The sequence below is a fragment of the Bombina bombina genome, chromosome 9 (assembly GCF_027579735.1).
Source record: "Bombina bombina isolate aBomBom1 chromosome 9, aBomBom1.pri, whole genome shotgun sequence".
NCBI classification, from domain to species: Eukaryota; Metazoa; Chordata; class Amphibia; order Anura; family Bombinatoridae; genus Bombina; species Bombina bombina.
The window spans coordinates 182598741-182621112 of NC_069507.1; positions in this window are offsets into that span (position 1 = coordinate 182598741).

A 22372-nucleotide genomic window follows, 5' to 3' on the forward strand; every position below is an offset into this window, starting at 1 on the left:
TTGTTACAAAACTGCTGCCATATAGTTCTGCAGTCACGTGCACAAAAGACAATTTGATAATATAAGTAAATTGGAAAGTTGTTTTAAAACTGTATGATCTGTCTGAATCATGAAAGAAAAATGTTGGGTGTGTGTCCCTTTAACATATCAGAGCCTGAACTTTATTAGAATTAACACCTTAATTGCTGTAATTGTTTTTCAATGGTCAAACTCCACCAACCACTTTTCATATTTGAAGGAGGATATCTGGACTTGAGTATGGAGAAGACAAAGCGTGTCACTGTCATTGTGTTAACAAAGTTCCATTGTTTGCCTTGAGCAGAAATAATAAGATAACAAACTGCAGATGTGGCATAGATATGTGGCACGGTTGTCCTTGTGAAGCCTGCTATATTTTATTTCAGTTTTCAGGACTGGAAAATCTATCATTTTTACACTTAAATCAGAGGAACAGAGGCAAAATAAATAATGAAAGTGTATTGAAAAGCCTTTTTTACTATGTATAATTGAGAGCATATTATATTACAATATTAAAGTGTCGCTTCAGGACTGTTTTTCTGATGGATTGGAATATCACTGTCAAATTCTCTCTCAAAGTTTGTGAGTTGTTTTCATTGTGCAAACTGACTCAGTAACCAGCTTTTTTGATTGACCCCTTGACCTAATAGGACGTATATATATATATATATATATACGTCATGCAGTACGAAGCCTATCGTACAGCATAGCGTATATATATATCGCAACTACAGGAAGCTCCAACAGTCACGGCTGTCAAGTGACAGCTGAGAGCTGCTATTCCTGAGCTGCAGGCATCTACCTGCATATAGAAACGGAACACAATCAGTGCTCCAGTTTCAGTTTCATATGAAGACAGGTGCCAGATTGTTACAGACGGTGACGCTGTGTGTGTCACCGTCTGTAGAGATCATCTGGTTGAGTCGACAGGAGGTGTGGAAGGGAAAGCGGGAGGCAGGTGGGTGGCCCAGTGACGGAGGGGGGAGGGAGGGAGTGGGATGGGCCCTACACTGCAGAAAAAAAAATGAAGGGAGAGGGAGAGATGGGGAGCTACACTACAGAAAAAAGTTGGTATGGGGGGCCCTAACTAACAATGGCTGGAGGGGGAGGTGTGGGGATCACTACACTACAGAAAAAACAAAATCAAATAAATAAAAAACAAAATGTATATTATTATATTAGGTACTGGCAGACAGCTGCCAGTAGCAAAGATGGCCGCCATTATTGCGAGGGTTAGAGAGCTACTTGGGGGATCAGGGAGGTGGGAGGGTTGAGGAGGATCACTACACTGCAGAAAGAAATAATAATAATAAAAAACAACAACAACAAAAAACAACCTAAATTGTATACTGGTAGAATGTCTGTCAGAACCTAAAATGGTAGGGATGAGTGTGTGTGGGGGGGAGGTGGGAGGGTAATCTCTACACTACAGCTAAAATTAATCTTACAAGCTACCTGATTAACCCCTTCACTGCAAGTAATAAAGTTTAGTGCACCACTGCAATTAGCAGCATTCTAATTACCAAAAATGGCAAAGCCACATATGTCTGCAATTTCTGAACAAATGGGATCCCAGAGAAGCTTTTCAAATTATTTTAGTCATGATTGCTCAAGCGGCATGTAAATAATTGCAGTGAGAATCCCAAAGTTTGTGAAAAAGTTAACGATTTATTTTTATATGATAGCATTTGACGGTGAAATGGTTTCATGAAATATACCAAAATGGACCTAGATCAATAACTTGGATTGTCTACTTAAAATATATATATATATATATATATATATATATATATATATATATATATATATATATATATATATATATATATAGAATACAAAAGTAGAGAAGGCGCTCAAGTAGAAAGGAATATGTTGCTGAAAGTGCTCAAAAGAGCAAATAATGTCGAGTTCCAGGCAGCTGGGTATGTAAAAAGAAGAACTTTATTCCAATCGTTAAAAAGGACAAAAACAGGGATGTCCTATACAGAGCCAGCAGTGACTCTAACAATCAGGCAAGTGAGCTGATCCCCATGCAGACATGTTTCGTGCACCAGGTGCACTTGATCACTGCTTACCTGGGGATCAGCTCAAATGTATATAGTTTTGACAGGCTCTTTTTCTGTTCAAATGGAGTGATAGTAAAAATGCAAGTTTTTCTCTGAAATTCCCGGTAGTGAAGGGGTTAATGATAATGGTTTTATATTGAGAAACTTTGCAATATTCATGCAAAGCACCTCAGTTCTTCTCATAGAATGGAATAGACTCCATGCATTGTTTCCCTAATATAAGTTTCTTTTGCAACCAATGACCACAAACACTAACAAAATCATGCACAACATAATATGTTACTGTAACTTAGCACTGACCACTTCCCTAGTTAGTCAGTTACACCACTGTTCTTTTAATGGACATGAAACCCAATTTTTTTTTCATGTTTCAGATAGAGCATGCAATTTTAAACAACTCTCTAATTTACATCTTTTTCAAATGTGCTTTACTCTCTTGGTATCCTTTGTTGAAGGAGCAGTAGCGCACTACTGGGAGCTAGCTGAACTCATCTGGTGAGCCAATGACAAGTATAATATATGACCAGCCACCAATCGGCAGTTACCAGTAATGCATTGCTGCTCCTGAGCCTATTGTTTTCAACAAAGGATATCAAGAGAAGGAAGCAAATTAGATAATAGAAGTAAATTGATAAGTTGTTTAAAATTGTTTGCTGTATCTGAAACATGAAAGAAAAAGAGTGAATTTCATGTCCCTTTAATGTCTTCTATATTTTAGTTTCTTTAAACTTACGTGAACCTATTTATCCTTTTTCTACCATACTGCTAACACATCCATGTCTTTCTGCTATGGGTACCTATAAACTTGAAACCATCAACAAACAGACAGCATTATTTAGTGTGGCCCTGTCTGACAGCACAAGGATTTGTATCGTTTGATTTGATTTTATTATATTAAACTGTTAGCTCATTTCTAGGATTTGCTAGATCTAGGCATTCTAATTATAGAATTAAAGGGGCAGTCTAGGCCAAAATAAACTTTCATGATACAGATGAGCATGTAATTTTAAACAATTTTCCAATTTACTTTTATCACCAATTTTGCTTTGTTCTTTTGGTATTCTTAGTTAAAAGCTTAACCTAGGAGGTTCATATGCTAATTTCTTAGACCTTGAAGCCCACCTCTTTCAGATTGCATTTTAACAGTTTTTCACCACTAGAGGGTGTTAGTTCACATATTTCATATAGATAACACTGTGCTCGTGAAGTTATCTGGGAGCAGGCACTGATTGGCTAGACTTAAAGTCTGTCAAAAGAACTGAAAAAAGGGCAGTTTGCAGAGGCTTAGATACAAGATAATCACAGATGTAAAAAGTATATTATTATAACTGTGTTGGTTATGCAAAACTAGGGAATGGGTAATAAAGGGATTATCTATCTTTTAAAACAATAAAAATTCTGGTGTAGTCTGTCCCTTTAAAGGGATATCATCATATAAAGTATGTATACTTTGTATTAAACCAATTTTATACTTTTTAATGTAATAGTTTCAATCCTCCAGAAGGGGTGGTCAATTCTAGAAATAAATAAAACTTATTCTTTCTGTTTTGGTGAACCTGTAAGGTTGTGAAAAAAAGAAGTGTATTGATGATTCTATGCAACATGTAGTCATGTGCTTTTGTGAACTTCAAAAGCAAACAAATGCCGAAGATGTCGGCTGCAAGACACATTCAGAAATTTTCAGAGCTGCAGTTATTCTTGTGAAAGTGCAGCATTCTGATCTGTGCAAATCCAATAACCATTTGCCTAGGCAATAGCCTTCTGCCTAACTAGTAAAAGGTATTGCATGTTTATTTCAGGTTATTTCAGCTATCAAATAGTTATGCACGTTTCTTTTAGTTTTTTTTCAGCATTCAAAGCCATTTGCCTAGGAGATAGGGGGCCAGGAAACCTGGGAAAGTGGCCCCTTCTCACCAATAGCTGCCTAGGCATTACCTGAAAGTGGCCCTGCTCATAAATATCTAGCTGCTATGGAGCCATCAAGTGGTCCCTGCTCAGCAAAATGCACAAAGGCACCTAGGGAAAATGGCCCCTGCTCGCTAATAGGACCCCAGGTAGCCCTGGATAGTGGCCCCTGCTCACCAACAGACACCCAGGTACTCCAGAAATGTGGCCCCTACTTACGATTATGCACCTAGGTATCCCAGAAAAGTGGCTCCTGCTCAACAATAGGTTCCAGGTACCATGGAAACATGGCCCCTGCTTACTGCTTACTAATAGGTGCCCCGGAACTGCAGGAAAGTGGCCCCAGGTCATCAATTGGCACCTAGGCTCCCCAGAAAAGTGACCCCTGCTTATTTAAAGCCGTCAAGGAATCCTCAAGGAAAGTGGCCCCTGCTCACCAATACACGTCCAGGCACCCCAAGAAATTGGCCCCTGTTCTCCAATAGATGCCCAGGTATTCCTAGAAAATAGCATATGCGATCTGGGCGAGTTAGGAATCCCCCAGCTAGCTCCCTCCGGTATTACTGTAGTGATGAACTTCAATATACGTAGTTTATTGCACCAACAATCTTGTTTACGGTTGCCTCTGTCCTGAAGTGGTTAATTGTTTTCATTGTGGCAAAGTGGCAGTGCTTACACACAGGTAGTGCTCAGTAATGTTCTATTGATTTTCCAGCAGAATTGATTTCCTTACTGGTCTGATTAATTCCTTATTAGTTCCTGAACATTATGTGTCTTTAATTATCGGTCTGTGCAGAATGCAGCTTTGTAAGCAAACACATGCAAACTGTTAGCATGTAAAGGGAATAATGTCTTCTTATGGGTCACTTACTAAATGCCATTAAAACATATCTACTTTCTTTTCTGAGTCTTATGTGCTGGTAAAAGAAGGAAACAGATACATTAATTGCTGATATCAACAGGGCAGTAAACTACGGAAGCCCAGAGAGGCCGTGCATTTTTATTTTTTGTTTTCTCAACATAACAAGTTAGAAAGGAAAAAAAAACATTCATGGCCTCTCTGAGCTTCCGTAGTAAACACCTTGTAACTATATGATTTTTCTGTAGCCTAACAATTAAATGAACAAATTAGGGGTCAATCACATAAAATGTTTTAGCTAAAAAAATTCTCATAGTCTTTAATGGTGGCTTGTGATCAATCCCTAGTTGAGTGTTGAAAAAATTCTGAATAATTAACCCCTTGTGCAATTGTTTTTCAATAGCCAATTCTACCCACAACTTATTTAGAGGAGTCAATCTTGACCACTAGTTTACAAACCTGTCCTCAGGCCTCCCCAACAGGCCAGGTTTTCAGAGTAGGTAAATAACCATGTTTACTAATCAAGGTCAGACTGGGAAAACAAAGCAGCCCTGGAAAAATATTAAGACCAGCCCGATTTTCCGTTGAGTCAGTAGAAGGCACATACCCCATTTTTCTGAAATGGGATTATTGGGACACTCCTTCTCAAATATTTTTTTCAGAATTAAATTATATTACTTTGTATTAAATAAAAATGTCAGATGGATGTTATATAGTAACCCTTCAACCCAATTGCATTCATTAATCACCCCTTTAAATTGTAGCTTTCAAGCCCCAGCTGCTGCAGCCCACCGGGAAATCTCCTGGTTTCCTGGTAGGCCAATCCGGCCCTAATCAGCTGATTATTTCACTTGTGCTCCAGTTCAGATATCCTCACATGTGGCCTGTTAGTGAGGCCTGAGGACAGGTTTGTAAACCACTGAGCTAGACTAGAGCAAGCCACACATTTTTGTTAAAAAAAATCTCACTTTTACAGTTTATTTTCTAAACATCTCTGAAGGAAGGTTAATAAAGCACAAACTGGAGCACCGGGAATCATACAACTTCTTTATTTGTACTTTGTACTGCATACAACAGCAAAAACACTCAGGAAGGGCATGAATGTAGATGGGTAGTGTCCGTTACCTGCTGACGCGTTTAGGCATTCCGCTGTAGTCGTAGCTAGGGTATCTTTACAGGTACATACCTTTTAAACCTTAAGAAGCCATACTATTGGCTAAAAACCAAAATCATGTGACCGCTACCTAATCTACACCTATACACCTGTAAGTTAATTAACATTACATACAGTTATCCATGTAAATACTGATATTCACTCTCAGATTATACAAGAGAACAAAATGTAGCAAACTAGCAAACAAAAGATTCATTATAAACACACATGGTTTTATATATATATATATATATATATATTAGAGCTGCGCATCTTCACCTGTCTCACGATTCGATTCGATTACGATTATCATCGTAACGATTCGATACGATTCGATTCTACGATGCATCGCGATGCATCACGATTACTGCACTATTTCTGCCCAATTTTTAAATTTTTCAGAAAAAAAAATTCAAGAAGTCAAAGTATTGAAATAAACTCTTTTTTTATTTTATTAGCTCAAAAAAGGACACTCTTCCTGTGGCAAAGTCTGAACACAGCAGACAACAACAGTTTATAGAACAGTAAATACTAAATGGCAATTGTTGTATTGGTTTGGAAACAATATTATGGCATCAAACTGTAGTTACAGAGTACGTAGTGTAAAAAGTGCAGTGCTCACAGTGTACTTCTTCAGTAAAAGAAAATATTTAAATGTATATATTATATATAGTAAGTAGTACACTATACACTTGTAAAGAAACATGAACAACAAATAAATGTCTAACCTATCTATGTTGGTTTTAATTTAATTTCTTTACTTACTTAGTAATAATAATATAATAATAGACATTAAATTAAAACCAAAATAGATAGGTTAAGCTTAAGTTACCACCATAATACCTTATTTGTGTGAAAATTGTCCTCAGAAAACAAAACATAAATCCCTTATAGGTACAAAATTACAGGTGCAGTCCACTGTGCCTTCATGACTGTCAATTTGTGGCAAACAAACATCACGTGAAGAATCTGGAACACAACACACAGCACAGAGTGTGCACACAACACACATGTGATTGTGACATATACAATTAGTTTACACACAGTTACAGACTTACAATAGTACTAGAGAGAGAGACATTTAAAACAAGTAGCATTGAACTGAACTACTATAACTACAGTTTCTTCTTGATGATTATATTATCTTTATGGGATCACAAATATAATTAGTTAGTTATTAGTTACTGTTAAAGCAGTACTACACACAACTGAACAGTGACTGAGTCTGTCACTGAACAGTACACAGCAGTCACACACAAACAAACAATACATAAAAAAGGACACAGACATCAAGGAGTAAATCATGGTGAAGAAAGGGTGGCACGCCACTCACCTGAGGTGTGTGTGCTTTATTTTTGTATTGTGCTGTTGTGTGTGGCACTGTGTGCTGTGTGTGCTGTACTGTCTGTAGTGTACATTATATTTGTGATCCAATCAAGATTTACTCAAGGTTTACTCAAGGCTTTTCCTTCCCCTATAGTGGTTTGGCTTCAGTCTCACTCTCTGCATAGTGCACTCATAGACAGTTAGACAGTCACACTCACTAGACACTCAGACACTAGAGAGACAGTGGGACACACACACAAACAAAAACATTCAAAGGCACCACAGCCACCCAGTCAGCCACAGTCACACTCACACTCATAGACACTTAGACACTGGGACAGACACACAATCACATACAAACAAAAACATTCAAAGGCAGTTAATACACTCATCTCACACACACTCATAGAGAATGAGATACATACAAACTTTTCAAACTGGCACTCACTCACTCACTCACTCACAGACACACTCACACACTCATAAAGAGACAGTTAGACACTGCAGTACACACATTGTTATTGTTAACTGGTTGGTTATATTCGGTTAACCCCTACAGATCTGCCTGAGAGTGGGTGGGATGGCATTTGGGATTGGGATCATAAACAAAAACATATGATATCTTTCTTAAAGGGTCTATTTAAAATAGACAATTTTTAGTGTGAATGAATAATATTAATAATCCCTTATGCAGTGTGCACTATGCACTCACTGCATTGCAAACAATACAGGGGTGTGCTGTAAACAATAGCACAACATCTACAAAACAGAGCACTTCCTGATTGGCAAACATCACAGTAACACTAGAAGTAGTAATAGACATTATACAACAAGTAGCATTGAACTACTAGATTTACTAACTTTGATTATCTTTATGGGATCACAAATATATTGTTACACAACACACACACAGTCACAGTCGCACACAGTCAAACAATACAAAAAAAAACACACATCATAAAAAGAGTGAATCATGGTGAAGGGTGACACTGACTGACACGCACACATGAGGTGTGTGCAACTGCAGTTGTGTGTTGTTTCTTTTGTATTGTTTGTGTGTGACTGTGACAGTGAGTGACGTGGTCGGTCGTGTCGTGTAGTGTACTAGTATATTTTGTGATCCAACAAAGATTTACTCAAGGTTTTAAGCTTCATTTTTCAAAAAGCTATAAGCTATATAACAGTAACAAATATAAAATAACTTAACAGTAGTAGTCTGCACTGGGCAGTGGGGCACACAGCACTTTCTTCTGGATGTGCCAAAAAACATTCAATATTAATATTATAAACCTGAATCACTACTCAGAATTATGGAATATGTAGGTTTTTCTGTAAAAACACTAGTTGATCCACATGCTCTGGTTTGAGGGTGCTTCTTTTTGCCGTTACCACATCTCCTGCAGTGGAGAAAACACGCTCTGCAGACACGCTTGTACCTGGGATACACAAGTATCGCTTTGACAAATGAGAGAGGAGGGGAAATATGACCTCATGTACATGCCACCATTTCAAAGGGTCTTCAGTGAGAGGCAGAGATGGGGCTTTACAATATTTCTCTATTTCCTCTTCAGCCTTGGCATAGGGGGTCTTGGGTTCTATTGTACCTTCAGTGTCAGTGAAAGACTGTCCCAGCAAAGTCATGAGAAGCGATGTGGACTTTCTTTTGGGAGGAGAAGGGTTATCCTCCTCGATGGCTGATTCTTCTTCCAGAGTTTCTTTTCCCTCAGGCAGTGGCACTTCATCCACGTTTGTCCTCCTAGATGTAACTGTACTAGTACACTCAATCTGTGTTTGAACAAAAGAATAGAAAAAATAGCATTCATTATTACCTCGAGCAGCCAGCCAGCTAATGCTATGTGTGTGCTCAGAGAGACAGTAGTGCATAAATAAATGCATGCAACAGCTCACATCTATTAGGAAGGACTCGGGAGTGGACGGAGGAGGAGGAAAGTTGACTGACTGTGGCGTTTTCAAACTGACTTATATAATAAACCTTGTACTCATTAAACTAGCTACTAATCAAGCTACTGCAGTGATAGCTAAGCCTATTTTGTATGGATGATGGTATGTTTTATGTTTGTTTTCAATTTATAAATTTTTCAAGAAACATGATGCAATTAAAATTACCTCCAAGGATGCAGCCTCCTCAGTCACTCCTCTGTATATCTCCAATCTCTCCTCCTCTGTGAGAATAAAAGGCAGTCCCTTAAAACGAGGATCCAGGGCAGAGGCTGTATAAAGTATCTTCTTCTCTGCCTCACTGCTGTACCTCTTCAGGAGATCTGTTTTGATGGCATTCTTGATCTCATGGATCATGGGTGTGTCTCCCATGGTGTCTGTCATGTTCTGGAGCAGTTGTGCATTTAGAGGGGCAATGAGAGAAACAGTTGGATTGCGCTCTTCTGACATCAGTGTGGTTGCATCTTTCATTGGCTTTAATGCACTCACAGCATCCTCTGCATTTGACACATCTGTTTCGTTGAGAGTGCAGAGATCTGACTCACTTTTTCTGACTTCTGGAGACAACAATGTGGCACAGATTGCAGGTTGCTGTTCTAGGAACCTCTCGACCATGTCATATGAGCTGTTCCACCTTGTTGTCACATCAGTTATCAGCTTATGATTCTTCAGGCCAAGACATTTCTGTTTTTCTTTCAGACAGTGGTTTGCTGTAGTGCTGCGGTGAAAAAATGTTGATATTCGTCGCACTCTGCCTAAAAGCCTGGAGAGCGTGGCCACTTTCAGCGCCCGCTGGGATGCGAGATTCAGTGTATGGGCGAAGCATTTTACATGAGGGAATTTTCCAACTTGAGCAGCAACAATCATATTCGAAGCATTGTCGGTCACAAGCACTACAGATTTATCGGACAGCTGCCATTCTTCCACGACACGAGACAGTAGCTCCGCCAGATGAGAACCCGTGTGAGACTCATAAACTGCTCTCGTTTGCAGCACATGCGACAAGATCTTCCAGTCCTTGCTAATGTAATGTGCAGTTACTGTTACATAAGACTCCGTCGTGACTGAAGTCCATGAATCACACGTTAGTGCGACTCGACTGGCTTGGCTCATTGATGCAATTACCTGAGCTTTTGTTTCTTGGTAGAGTGCAGGTATAACGTTTTCTGTTAAGTGATTGCGTGACGGGATCTTATAACGTGGCTCTAGTGTCTTCAACAGGTTGCGAAACCCAAGGTTTTCCACAACAGAGTAAGGCCGTAGGTCCTTCGCTATGAAAGTTGCCACAGCTTTGGTTATTCTCTTCCCTTTTTCAGAGTTGGGTGGCAAAGTTGACAGCATTGCATCAATTCTTGGCTGATGAGCTTCAGCTAGTCTTGTTATTTCCTTGGCAGTGGCACTGGCGACAGCGGCAGGGGTTAGCATCTCAGAGTGAAAACGTCTAACGTGATTTCTCAAGTTAGTAGTATTCCCTAGGTATTTAATTTTTGTGTGACAGGCTTTACAAACCGCGTGTGTCTTGTCCAATTCGTGCTTTCCAGTATGTTCATAAAATCCAAAATGTGCCCAGATGCTTGCTTTTAAAATGCTAGGTGCATTTTTTATCTCTCTATCTTTTTTGTCTCCCTCTGTCATTTTAGCATGACATATGTGACGGATGATGTTGTTGTCAACGTCAAACTCTGTCAGTGTTAAAAAAAAAAGAAAATACACTAAGTTCCAGTTGTCAAAATCTCAAGCCGCAAATGTAAAATCAAAAAGTACTAGTAACTTCAACTACTTTGCCAATGCCATACATTTTGCGAACATAAATTTTAAAACAAATTGCATTGTGATAATTGCAGGGGACATCACTCACTCACTGACACTGTAAGTTACTGTAATATATTACACACTTAAAGGTGCAAAAACCCAAACATTTACTTTCATGATTCAGATAGAGAATACAATTTTAAATAAACATCATAACTAACTTCTATTATTTAATTTGCTTCATACTTCTCAGATATCGTTTGTTGATGACATATTAGCAATGCATTGCACTTGCACAGCACACACATTACTTAGTATATAATACTTTGTGCACAAGGAGGAGGCTCAGGCTATGCATTTCAACAAAGGATAAGCAAATTATATAATAGGGAAAGTTGTTTAAAATTGCATGCACTTTCTTGAATTAATATATTATTAAAATATTAGAACTTCAGACCAGGCCATCCATCCATGTGAAAAACATGTAGATAATAGATACAGATTAGACTAATAGAGACATTATTAGACAATAGTATACTATATTTATTTATAATACATTTTTTATATATGCAAATTATGCAATATTATTCAATAATGCAGCAATTAATTATTATGCAGCAGCCTGAGCCTCAGTCAGCTCAGCATACTACGTTAAGTAAATAAGGCAAGTATTTAATTGTTACCCCTTATTGTGTAATAAATGTGATTGTGTACCCCTTATTGATTTGCTCTTTAAGTAAGTTAATAATTAGTTTACCTATGGCAAGTAGTAGGCAGTTGAGGCAATAGGCAGGCATGGCAATGGCAATTATGGCATGGCATTGGCAAAAATGTACAACGTTTTGGTAACTATTAACTAAACAAACAGTTAGTTGTTAGTCTAATTCTCACCATAGGTCTCCTCCTCTGTCTCCCACAAAATAAAAATGAGCCCGCCGTGTAGCTGTAGTATACTGCCGTGTACCATCATCAATCTCAGGCAACACACTCCTGCTTTGCTGCTTTGCTCCTACTGCGTAACTTCGGCACTTCAAGAGACCGCCCATGGAGCGCCCATGTTGCTTTATTGGGTGACGTGACGTCAGTGACGTCAAAACGATGTACCGCGCACTTTCGCGCACTTTCTTTTACTTTTCCTGGAGGCTGGTCACGTGGGTAACGTTAATCGATTATCGCGTCTCAGCGCATCGATGCAGAATCGTTTCATGCCGCATCGCGATGCATCGTCAAAACGATTATTTTTGACAGGCCTAATATATATATATATATATATATATATATATATATATATATATATATATATATATGCAAACAAGATAGAAAACAACTATATATCAGTGTTGCCTTAATCTAACAAATATTTTGTACACAGAATTTTCACCTAAAGGGAAATGTTTGTGAGATATTGCCATTCATATTATAAACAGTGAATACATCAATGCACTATGTATTTGTATCTGATGACGACAATTAGGCTAGTAGGAAGGTTAGGCTTATAAAGTCTGCAATGTGCATTTCCAATTCTCCAAACTGGAAAGCTCACAATTTTCAAAGTTAAATTACTGGAAAGGGTGTCAACATAAATAATGCAAGTACAGAGTTGTTGTTTTTTTTTTGGGGGGGGGGGGTTAAACATTTTTATATAAGAATCTCAAAGTCAAAGGGAGGCAATATTTTCTAAAAGTTAATAAATAACCTATTTAAAATATGGAAAACAAGAATAAAACACGTTTGTAGGGGACTGACAGCTGTGTAGAAATAATTTTCTTATTGCATGTGCTGTTTTTTATGAATAAAATTAGTTTTTTCCTCATCCTGCAGGAAACAACATTATCTCTAAATCTACAGTTAACTTTTTTAAAAGGGAGGCAGGGATGCTGCAGCCAATCAGAGTTCTAGGCGAAGAACATTCCTATTTCATGTTGGGTTTAGTGCACTTGAATAAATGCTATCAGGTTAGTGCCAAATTTTAGGTGTTATGTTTGTTTGCAGTTTTCACGCTCCATCAATGTCTATGGGAGAATATGTTAAAACAGTTGCGGTATTGAAGTTGCGCTTATCGGGTTTTCACTCTTGCACTAATTTTTTACATTCAACTTGTAATACGAGTGCAACCCGACTCGTGCAAAAAGCCTCCATCTTGCGAAGTTAAGGCACAAATGGGAGCTCAAAACAGCGCTCCACTTGTAATCTAGCCCATAGTGTGCTATAATGCTCATCAGTTATTGGTAAGTACAGGATCACATTGTTCTTATGATTTTTTTCCAAGGTGGTGGGGGGGGGGGCAAAATCTTATATCATAAATAGTACAATAGTATTAATGTAAGAACATATGTGTGTTTTTGTTATAGCAATCTAACTCAGATTACTGGCAGTTACACTTGCGGCAGAGACAAACAGCTAGGTGTTGGATTAAAGGGACAGTCAACATCAGAATTTTTGTTGTTTAAAAAGATAGATAATCCCTTATTACCCATTCTCCAGTTTTGCATAACCCACAGTTATATTAATACACTTTTTACCTCTTTGATTACCTTCTATCTATGTCTCTTCAAACTGCCCCCTTATTTCAGTTCTTTTGACAGACTTGCAATTTAGCAATCAGTGCTGGCTCCTAGGTAACTTCACGTGCATGAGCACAATGTTATCTATAAGACACATGTGAACTAACGCCCTCTAGTGGTAAAAAAACTGTCAAAATGCATTCCGTTTAGAGGCGGCCCTCAAGGTCTAAGAAATTAGCATATGAGCCTACCTAGGGTTAGCTTTCTACTAAGAATACCAAGAGAACAAAGCAAAATTGGTGATAAAAGTAAATTTTAAAATGACATGCCCTATCTGAATCATTAAAGTTTATTTTGGACTTAACTGTCTCTTTAATAAAATGGAAATACAAGACTTGCTGAATGACAGGTAAAAATAATCTTTCCCTATATAAATTTGCAGGTTTAACACATGGCCCTTTAATATAGAGTGTACTGAATGTTTATTCCCTGTATGGCAAACATGTGTGTTTATATAATGTACCTTTTAGGATCTAAGCTTTCCACCTTCATTGAAATAAATAGAGAGTTAATTGATAGATAGATAGATAGATAGAAGATGGTTTTGGTAAAATGACAAAATAATTCTGCTCATAAAAGCTTACTTTGTTGTTGAATTAACCAGACAGAGTAGGGAGGAACACACTTTCGGAAAATCATACTATTTAAAAGAATTCAGCGTGACCCACATGGAGCACACAGGCAGTCTCATGTACTGCAGTATGCTACTCTCTTTGCTGCTTAGCCTGCTGAAAAACCTTTTTTAATGTCTGGACAAGGCTGTAGCTGTAATGTCTGGCCTAGAGTTGCTAGGGGGGAGGAGTTTCTACTGGGAAAAGTATGGAGGGAAAATTATAAGGCGGAAACATCTGCCCTGGAGGGTCACAGGTCACAGCAACATAAAAAAGGGAGGCAAAAACTGGCAGTAGCTTATTTACCCTTACAGTATAAATACATATCAGCCAACAGCAGAGAGACACATGCCATACAATAAGCTTTCTATTATTCAGTACATTTTACAGTTTGTGGAACTACACAGAAACCAACACTTTTGCAACAGCCTGCACTCTGCAGACACATGTAGGAGTAAACTAATTCATTACTAACTAGTCCTGCAGGGAAGGATACAACTAGGGATGGGCAAATGTGTTTATATTCTAATTCAAATGTTAGAACAAATGTTATTGTAGAAATTCGATTTACATAATAGAATGTTGATAAGAACGAATATTCTTAAAAATTCTATTATCGAATGTTATTTACAATTTTCGTATTACACATTCAAATTCGAATATTACATTTATAAAACACAATTGTAGACTAGAAATACTATTTTGAATTCGAATGTCACATTCGAATATTACATTTATAAAACACAGTATTAGACTAGAAATACTATTTTGAATTTGAGTTTGACATTCAAATTCGAAAGTAGTATTCAAATTTGAATATAAAATTTATTAAACACAGTTGTAAACTAGAAATACTATTTTGAATTCAAATGTGACATTCGAACTCGAATGTGACATTTGAATTTGAATGTGGCATTCGAGTTTGAATATTACATTTAAAAAACACTGTATTAGACTAGAAATACTATTTCGAATTTGAATGTCACATTTGAATTCGAATGTCACATTCAAATTCAAATATTACTTTTAAAAAATACAGTATTAGACTAGAAATACTATTTCGAATTAGAATGTAACATTCAAATTTGAATGTCACATTCAAATTCGAATATTACATTTATTAAACACAGTTGTAGACTAGAAATACTATTTCGAATTTGAATCTTACATTCAAATTCGAATGTCACATTCGAATTTGAATATTACATTTTCAAAATTGAATGAATACATAGCTAAACATTCTATTATTTGAACAAATATTTTCGAATTTTATTGAAAAATTAGAAAACGAAAATTCGAAAATAGAATGTTAGAATGTTACATAAACATTCGAAATTCGATTCGATTGAACTAATGTATCAAAATTTGTTTTAAATTTTGAATTTTTAGAAACATTCGCCCATCCCTAGATACAACCAGACCAGCACCTCAGCCCATTCAGCAGGTCACCCTACAGACAGTCTGCTTGAGGAATACTGCTAGAGGTCTGTGAAGCTAATAGCACTGTAGCAGCAGAGGGTACAGCTGTGACTCGTGTGAGAGTGCACCCTGCTGCTGCTGCTGAAGTGTAAGGGAACTACTCAATTCACCTTTGTTGTAGGTCTGCCTACAGCTAAAGCAAAAAAACAAATCAGCAAGATTCCATTTATCAGTACGGATAGTTCTACTTAGGGAGCAGCACGCAGGTGGTTAACTCACTGAGTTTTAGTTAGTCAAATGCTACCCTGTGGTTATACCCTCCTACTGCAGAGAGAAAATTGTGGCCGGAAACAAACTGCATGGTCATGAATTCTGTGGAATAACTAGGCAGAAGTGGAGTTAAAAAAAAAACAGGAAACAGAAGTTGTACACTAGAGGAACTGGTGACTAGGATGTAACTTAATACTGTATTATTACTATTATTATTACCATTTATTTGTATAGTGCTGCAAAATTCCATAGCGCTGAGTACAGATAGGGGTATACAATGACAAGGATTTGTGATAAGATACAAAAACTAAACAGACTAAACAAGTCTAGTACAGGACTAATACTTACAAACTACTATAAAATAAAGTGTAAATAACACTGGAGGTAGGGAAGGGACGCTAAGCTACAGAAGCATGGGGAATCAGGGTGGGGGGCCTACAGATGTGATCACAGGGAGGTGGTAGGTGGGGGGGGGCTCTACACTACAGAAAAAAATATAAAATAATAAATACATTTAAAAAAAAATGTAAACTGGGTACTGGCCAGGCAGATAGCTGCCAGTATCTAAGGTGGCGGGCACCATTGGGAGGGGAGAGGGATAGATAGCTGTTTGGAGTTAGGGAGGCTAAGGGGGATCCTACATTGCAGAAAATAAATAAATATAATAAGAAAATAAAAATAAAAAAACAACACTTAAATTTCATACTGGCAAATTGTCTGCCAGTACCTAAGATGGTGGTCAGGAGTGTGGGAGGGGGAGAACTGTTTGGGAGGGATCAGGGAGGTGGGAAGTGTCAGGTGGGAGGGTAAATCCGTGCATTAAAAATACTATTACCATTACGAGCTAACTAATTTACTCCTTCACTGCTGGAAATTTCAGAAGTGTGGTGCGCATTTACCATAAACTGCCTTTTAATTGCCAAAAAATAATTGCAAAACCATGCATGTCTGCTATTTCTGAATAAAAGGGACCTCCAAGAACGTTTTACAACCATTTGTCTTATGACTGTAGTAGTTGTATGTAAATAATTTCAGTGAGGAACCCAAAGTTTGTGAAAAAGTTAAAATTTTTTTTTAATATGATCACATTTGGCGGTGAAATGGTGGCATGAAATATACCAAAATGGGCCTAGTTCAATACCTTGAGTAGCGAAGGGGTTAAAATTGTATGCTCTATCTGTGTTATGGTTTTCATGTAATCTTTAAGCATTCTCCCTAGTTTGGATCTATTAGGATTTGTTTAGACTTATTGATAATAAACAGACTTGCATATTTTTTAATTGATTTGAAAGTGGACTACAACATCATAGCTATAGTATGTCCCTTCAGAGCTGCTGATTGTTTGATGCAGTGAAGTTTTATTGTACAAATAAAAAACACGTCCTCCAAAGGTTCTTCACAAGGTCGTTTTCCTTTTTAATTAGATTTTTTTTTTATTGAGGCTGAAAACCGATATTACACATATGACTATGAACAAAAACCACACAAAAATCCTACATGCACCAAATATATCTACAATGCGCATCAGCAGGTCTTACATTATAGCAATGGTTTCTCTTAGACCTTGAAAAAGATTAAATTTTACAAAATAATAAAACAAATAAGAAAATTCCTGAACTCTGAAATCCAGATAACAAGGCCTCTTTTGGAACCTTTTGCCATAATGAAAATTGTGTGCTAGGATAAAACTATAAATACGTTTTGTATAGGTTGTTAATCTTAAATCAAATACTTTATAATATATTGATCTTTTTTTATTTATTCTTTAGATTTATTTATCATGTATTTTATTTCAGTACCCAAATTGTGGTGTCTGTGTTGCGTGCATTGTAAAATCGCTAATAAATCTGACAAAGAAATAATAAATCTGCTTGATATTCTCATCTATAATAAAAATGGATAGTTTTATTGTAATGCACAAATATAATTCTGACAGATTCAGCCTTGTAAATATCATTCATTGATGACTGTTTCAGTTACAACACACTAATGAATATGTTAATATTTCCATAATCTAATCGCAATTTTTTTATCTCCGTTTCTTTTATATTTAGCAAATAAAACATTTATAATTCCTTACCGCAGAGGCGTAACTAGAAACCACAGGGCCCAGGTGCAGGAATCTCATGCACATTTCAGTTTTGACCTTTATAGCACTAAGTGCATTTAATTTTGAATACAAATATTTTTGCAATATGCATCAATTAGCAAAAATGCTTCTAGTCAAAGGTATTACTGTTTTTTCCAGAAGCATACACACATATGCTTTTCCGAGACATATGCTATGAGGACCCGTACACCAATATTTAAACACCATACCTTCACAGAGAGCCAGCAGTGACTTGTTTGATAGAAATTAAAGGGACATTCCAGTCAAAATTTAAATGCACATAAATGAATTACATCTTTGAATAGAAACATATATGCAATATACACGTACAGTATTAGCAAAAATGCTTCTAGTAAAAGTTATCACTGTTTTAGTGTTAACATTTTTTCTCTGCATGTGAATGTGAAGCAAAGCTGGATATTCTCAGTGTACCAGCATTCTAAATACTGCAGCTGCTCAGAATGTAAGTGGGGCTTATATCATGTCAGCAATTAAGAAATTAAAGGGACACTGAACCCAAATGTTTTCTTTCATGGTTTAGATAGAGCATGACATTTTAAGCAACTTTTTCATTTACTCCTATTATCAAATTTTCTTTATTCTCTTGGTATCTTTACTTGAAATGCAAGAATGTAAGTTTAGATGCTGGCCCATTTTTGGTGAACAACCTGGGTTGTCCTTGCTGATTGGTAGATAAATTCATCCACCAATAAAAAAGTGCTGTCCAGAGTACTGAACCAAGAAAAAAAGCTTAGCTGCCTTCTTTTTCAAATAAAGATAGCAAGAGAACGAAGAAAAAATGATAATAGGAGTAAATTAGAAAGTTGCTTAAAATTGCATGCTCTATCTGAATCACAAAAGAAAAAAAATTGGGTTCAGTGTCCCTTTAAGTAATTACCAGATGGTGCAAGCACCTTAGTCTCTCTGAGCAAGTGCTGTGTTTAAAATGCTGGCGCACCATGCATACTTAAATACACGTTTGAAACAGCTATATATTTTATTAGAAGCATGTTTGCTAATACATGTCTATTACAAAAATGTTTCTATTTGAAAATAAAATGCACCCATGTGGGTTCCAGTTGTGGCTGGAGAATCTCTTCACAGACACAATACACCACCACCTGTTCTATGAGCTTGTACACTGGTGCACCGGCCCTCACAGCATATGTGCGTATGCCACTGAAAAACAGTAATTTTTACTAGAAGCATTTCTGTGATTGGAAGTATAGTGCAAAAATGCTTCTAATTTAATAATGGAATGTGCTCATGCTCATTTCAATTTTGACCTTTCTATCCCTTTAAGCACATGAAGCTAATTCTTACAAGGGATTGCAGTCTCTTCTCCATTGAAAAGGTGGAGATTTCCTAAAGACTAAATATTTGAGGATGTAATTATGTTACATGAAAGTTACATGAAAATCAGATTTTTATTTCTCTCATACATGTGCAATTCATACAAATCTTTTTACCTTTTTTGTAAACTGTAGCCCTATCTCCAACATGCAAGGGTTGCCAGTTTCCTGTAATTAACAGAACAGTCCAGTATATATAGTGGATGTCCAGTAAAATATATGTTAAAATAGTCGACACAACATAATTAGTTTGAGACCTGGTTTTCTTGGAATACGTCTGATGGGATGGCTAATATGGATAACTAAAAGGAGGCGCAGACAGTAAGGTCCGATCATGAATCAACCTACCTCTTTCTCCTGATCTGATCACCCATGGGTGATCTGTTATTTTTGTGTAAGATTACTGGTAATCATGTTGGCATAATTGCTACATTGTAAGATGTTGCTTGAAGACCCCAAGGGGTCAATTTAATAAAACCTGGCGGACATGATACGCTATAGCGTATCATGTCTGCCAGACATTGCTGAATGCAGACAGCATACGCTGTCCATATTCAGCATTTTACAAGCAGTGAACTGCTTGTGCAATGCCGCCCCCTGCAGATTTGCAGGCAATCGGCCGCTAGCAGGGGGTGTCAATCAGCCGGATCGTATAGGATCGGGCGGATTGCTGTACGCAGCCTCAGAGGCGAGCCTAAAGGTTTGTGCGGAAAGAGGGTGAATTGGCCCAATTCTGCCAATTATAAATTGACCCCCTAGAGCAGTGCTTTCCAAACTGTGTGTCGGGACACACTAGTGTGTCGGCAGCAGTGTGTAGGTGTGTCCCTACTTCAGCATAATTTTTTTTAAATGTAAAATTTTTTAAAAAATTGTTTTTGGGTTTCTGACTTTCCGCCTGCCTGCTACGCATATCACATGGTTGACATGTGATTGATACCTAGGGGGTCACAGATCATCTTAACCTATTGGCGCAGCTCAGTGGGAACTGAAACTATTCCCATTGGTGACTTTGGCGGCACATTGGCTCCTGACTGCACGTGTTGTCTCCTTAATTGGCTTGTGACTGCATGTGTAGTCAGTGAGTGGGACAGCAGTGCGTTTGCAGCGCGGCCAGTAGTCAATCGCACTCACCGAGCTCTGAGGGCGGCAGCTTAAATGCTGAGCTGAAGTCAGAAGTCAGTGGGGTTTTTTTTGCAACTAGCTCCCCGTAGTGCATTGCTGTTCTTGCTCTTGATATATGGATAGGAAGGGGAAGCTTAAAAATGCGAGTGTCTAATATTCCACCAAATATTCATAAACTGAGTTCATCCCATCAACCTCATACATCCCATTAAAATAGTAAGTAGCTATTGGTGTTATTAAACTGTTTTTTTAATTCTTGCACTTACTTACATACTGTTACTTAAATACATTTCATTATTATATCATTGTATGTGTCCGTATCTCTTAAAACAAGTTAGTTTAACCTCTTGTTTGCTAGTACAGCTGAATTACTGTGTCGCAAAATTATGTAGGTCTAAAAAGTGTGTCACCGACATGAAAAGTTTGGAAAGCTCTGCCCTAGAGAGTAAATGTGATTATAGAAAAGTCCTCTCTGTGCAACTGTTTATTACTACGGAAATAGAACCATACTCACATATTATTGAGCTTATAACCAAGCTCAGAGTATAAAGGCCCAACAGATTCCCCCCTCCGTGGGAATAAAGAGGTGGATATACATTGACTTTGCCAAATAACAGTTTTTATTGTGTATTTACAGCCACTGGGGTTATATTCCAGGGTACTGTCCAAAGCAAAAACCGCCCACTGACACAGAAACCGCCCATCTAGGGCGCAATCACATATACGGCGCAGGTTTCTGCGCAAGCGTGGGAACCTGCGCCATCCGTAATTTCACCTCGCACATCGGGGTATTACATAACCTATTCAAGTATTAACCCCTAAACCGCCATAGCCCACATAGCCTATTAAATGTATTAACCCCTAATCTGCCACCACCAATAGGATTCAGCTTGCATTCTATTGGCTGATTGGAACAGCCAATAGAATGCGAGGTCAATCCTATTTGCTGATTGGCTAGTTGTGGGCTATTTAGTTTTAAATAGGAATAATTTAGTTAATAATAGTAAATTTATTTAGATTTATTTAAATAATATTTAAGTTAGGGGGTTGTTAGGGTTAGGGTTAGACTTAGGTTTAGGGGTTAATAACGTTATTATAGTGGCGGCGACGTTGGCGGCGGCAGATTAGGGGTTAATACATTTAATAGGCTATGTGGGCTATGGCGGTTTAGGGGTTCATACTTGAATAGGTCTATTGCGTTGAGGGTTAATGGCAGATTAAGGGTTAATAGTTTTAAGAGGTAGTTTGTGATGTTGGGGTTGGCAGATTTAGGGGTTAATAATTTAGTTATTACTTGCGGTGTGGGTTTGATGGCTGTTTAGGGGTTAATAGACTTTATTAGTTATTGCGGTGGGGGATTGCGGTTGACAGGTAGATAGACATTGCGCATGCGTTAGGTGTTAGTTTATTTTTGCAGGCATTTTCGGGAGTTACTGCTACAGCTGCCTTTTATGGCGAGGTAAAAATGGAGTAAGATTTCTCCATTTTTGCCACGTAAGGCCTTGCGCTGGATATTGGATACCGATTTACGACGCAGTCCCATGTTAGCCTATGGGAGTAATAATTGCGAGCGACGGGTGAAATATACGCGCTTAACTTGTATGCTACGCCGTATATGTAATACCAATATCGCGTAAAAACTAGCGTCGCCGGCTTTTGCGGGCAACGCTGCATATGTAATGGGGCCCCTAGTGTTTAGCAGTCTCAGTAGGAAAAGACCCCAGATAGGACTTCATTATTATCAAATTTACTCTCTTGGAGGTTGAAAATCTTCAAGCAACATTTTACAAATTTGGGATTGCTCAAATTGGGACTTCACTTTTTTATAATCATTTTTTATATCCTTTGGAAGTGCACTATATCACATTTGTTGTTTTTTTCCCCCT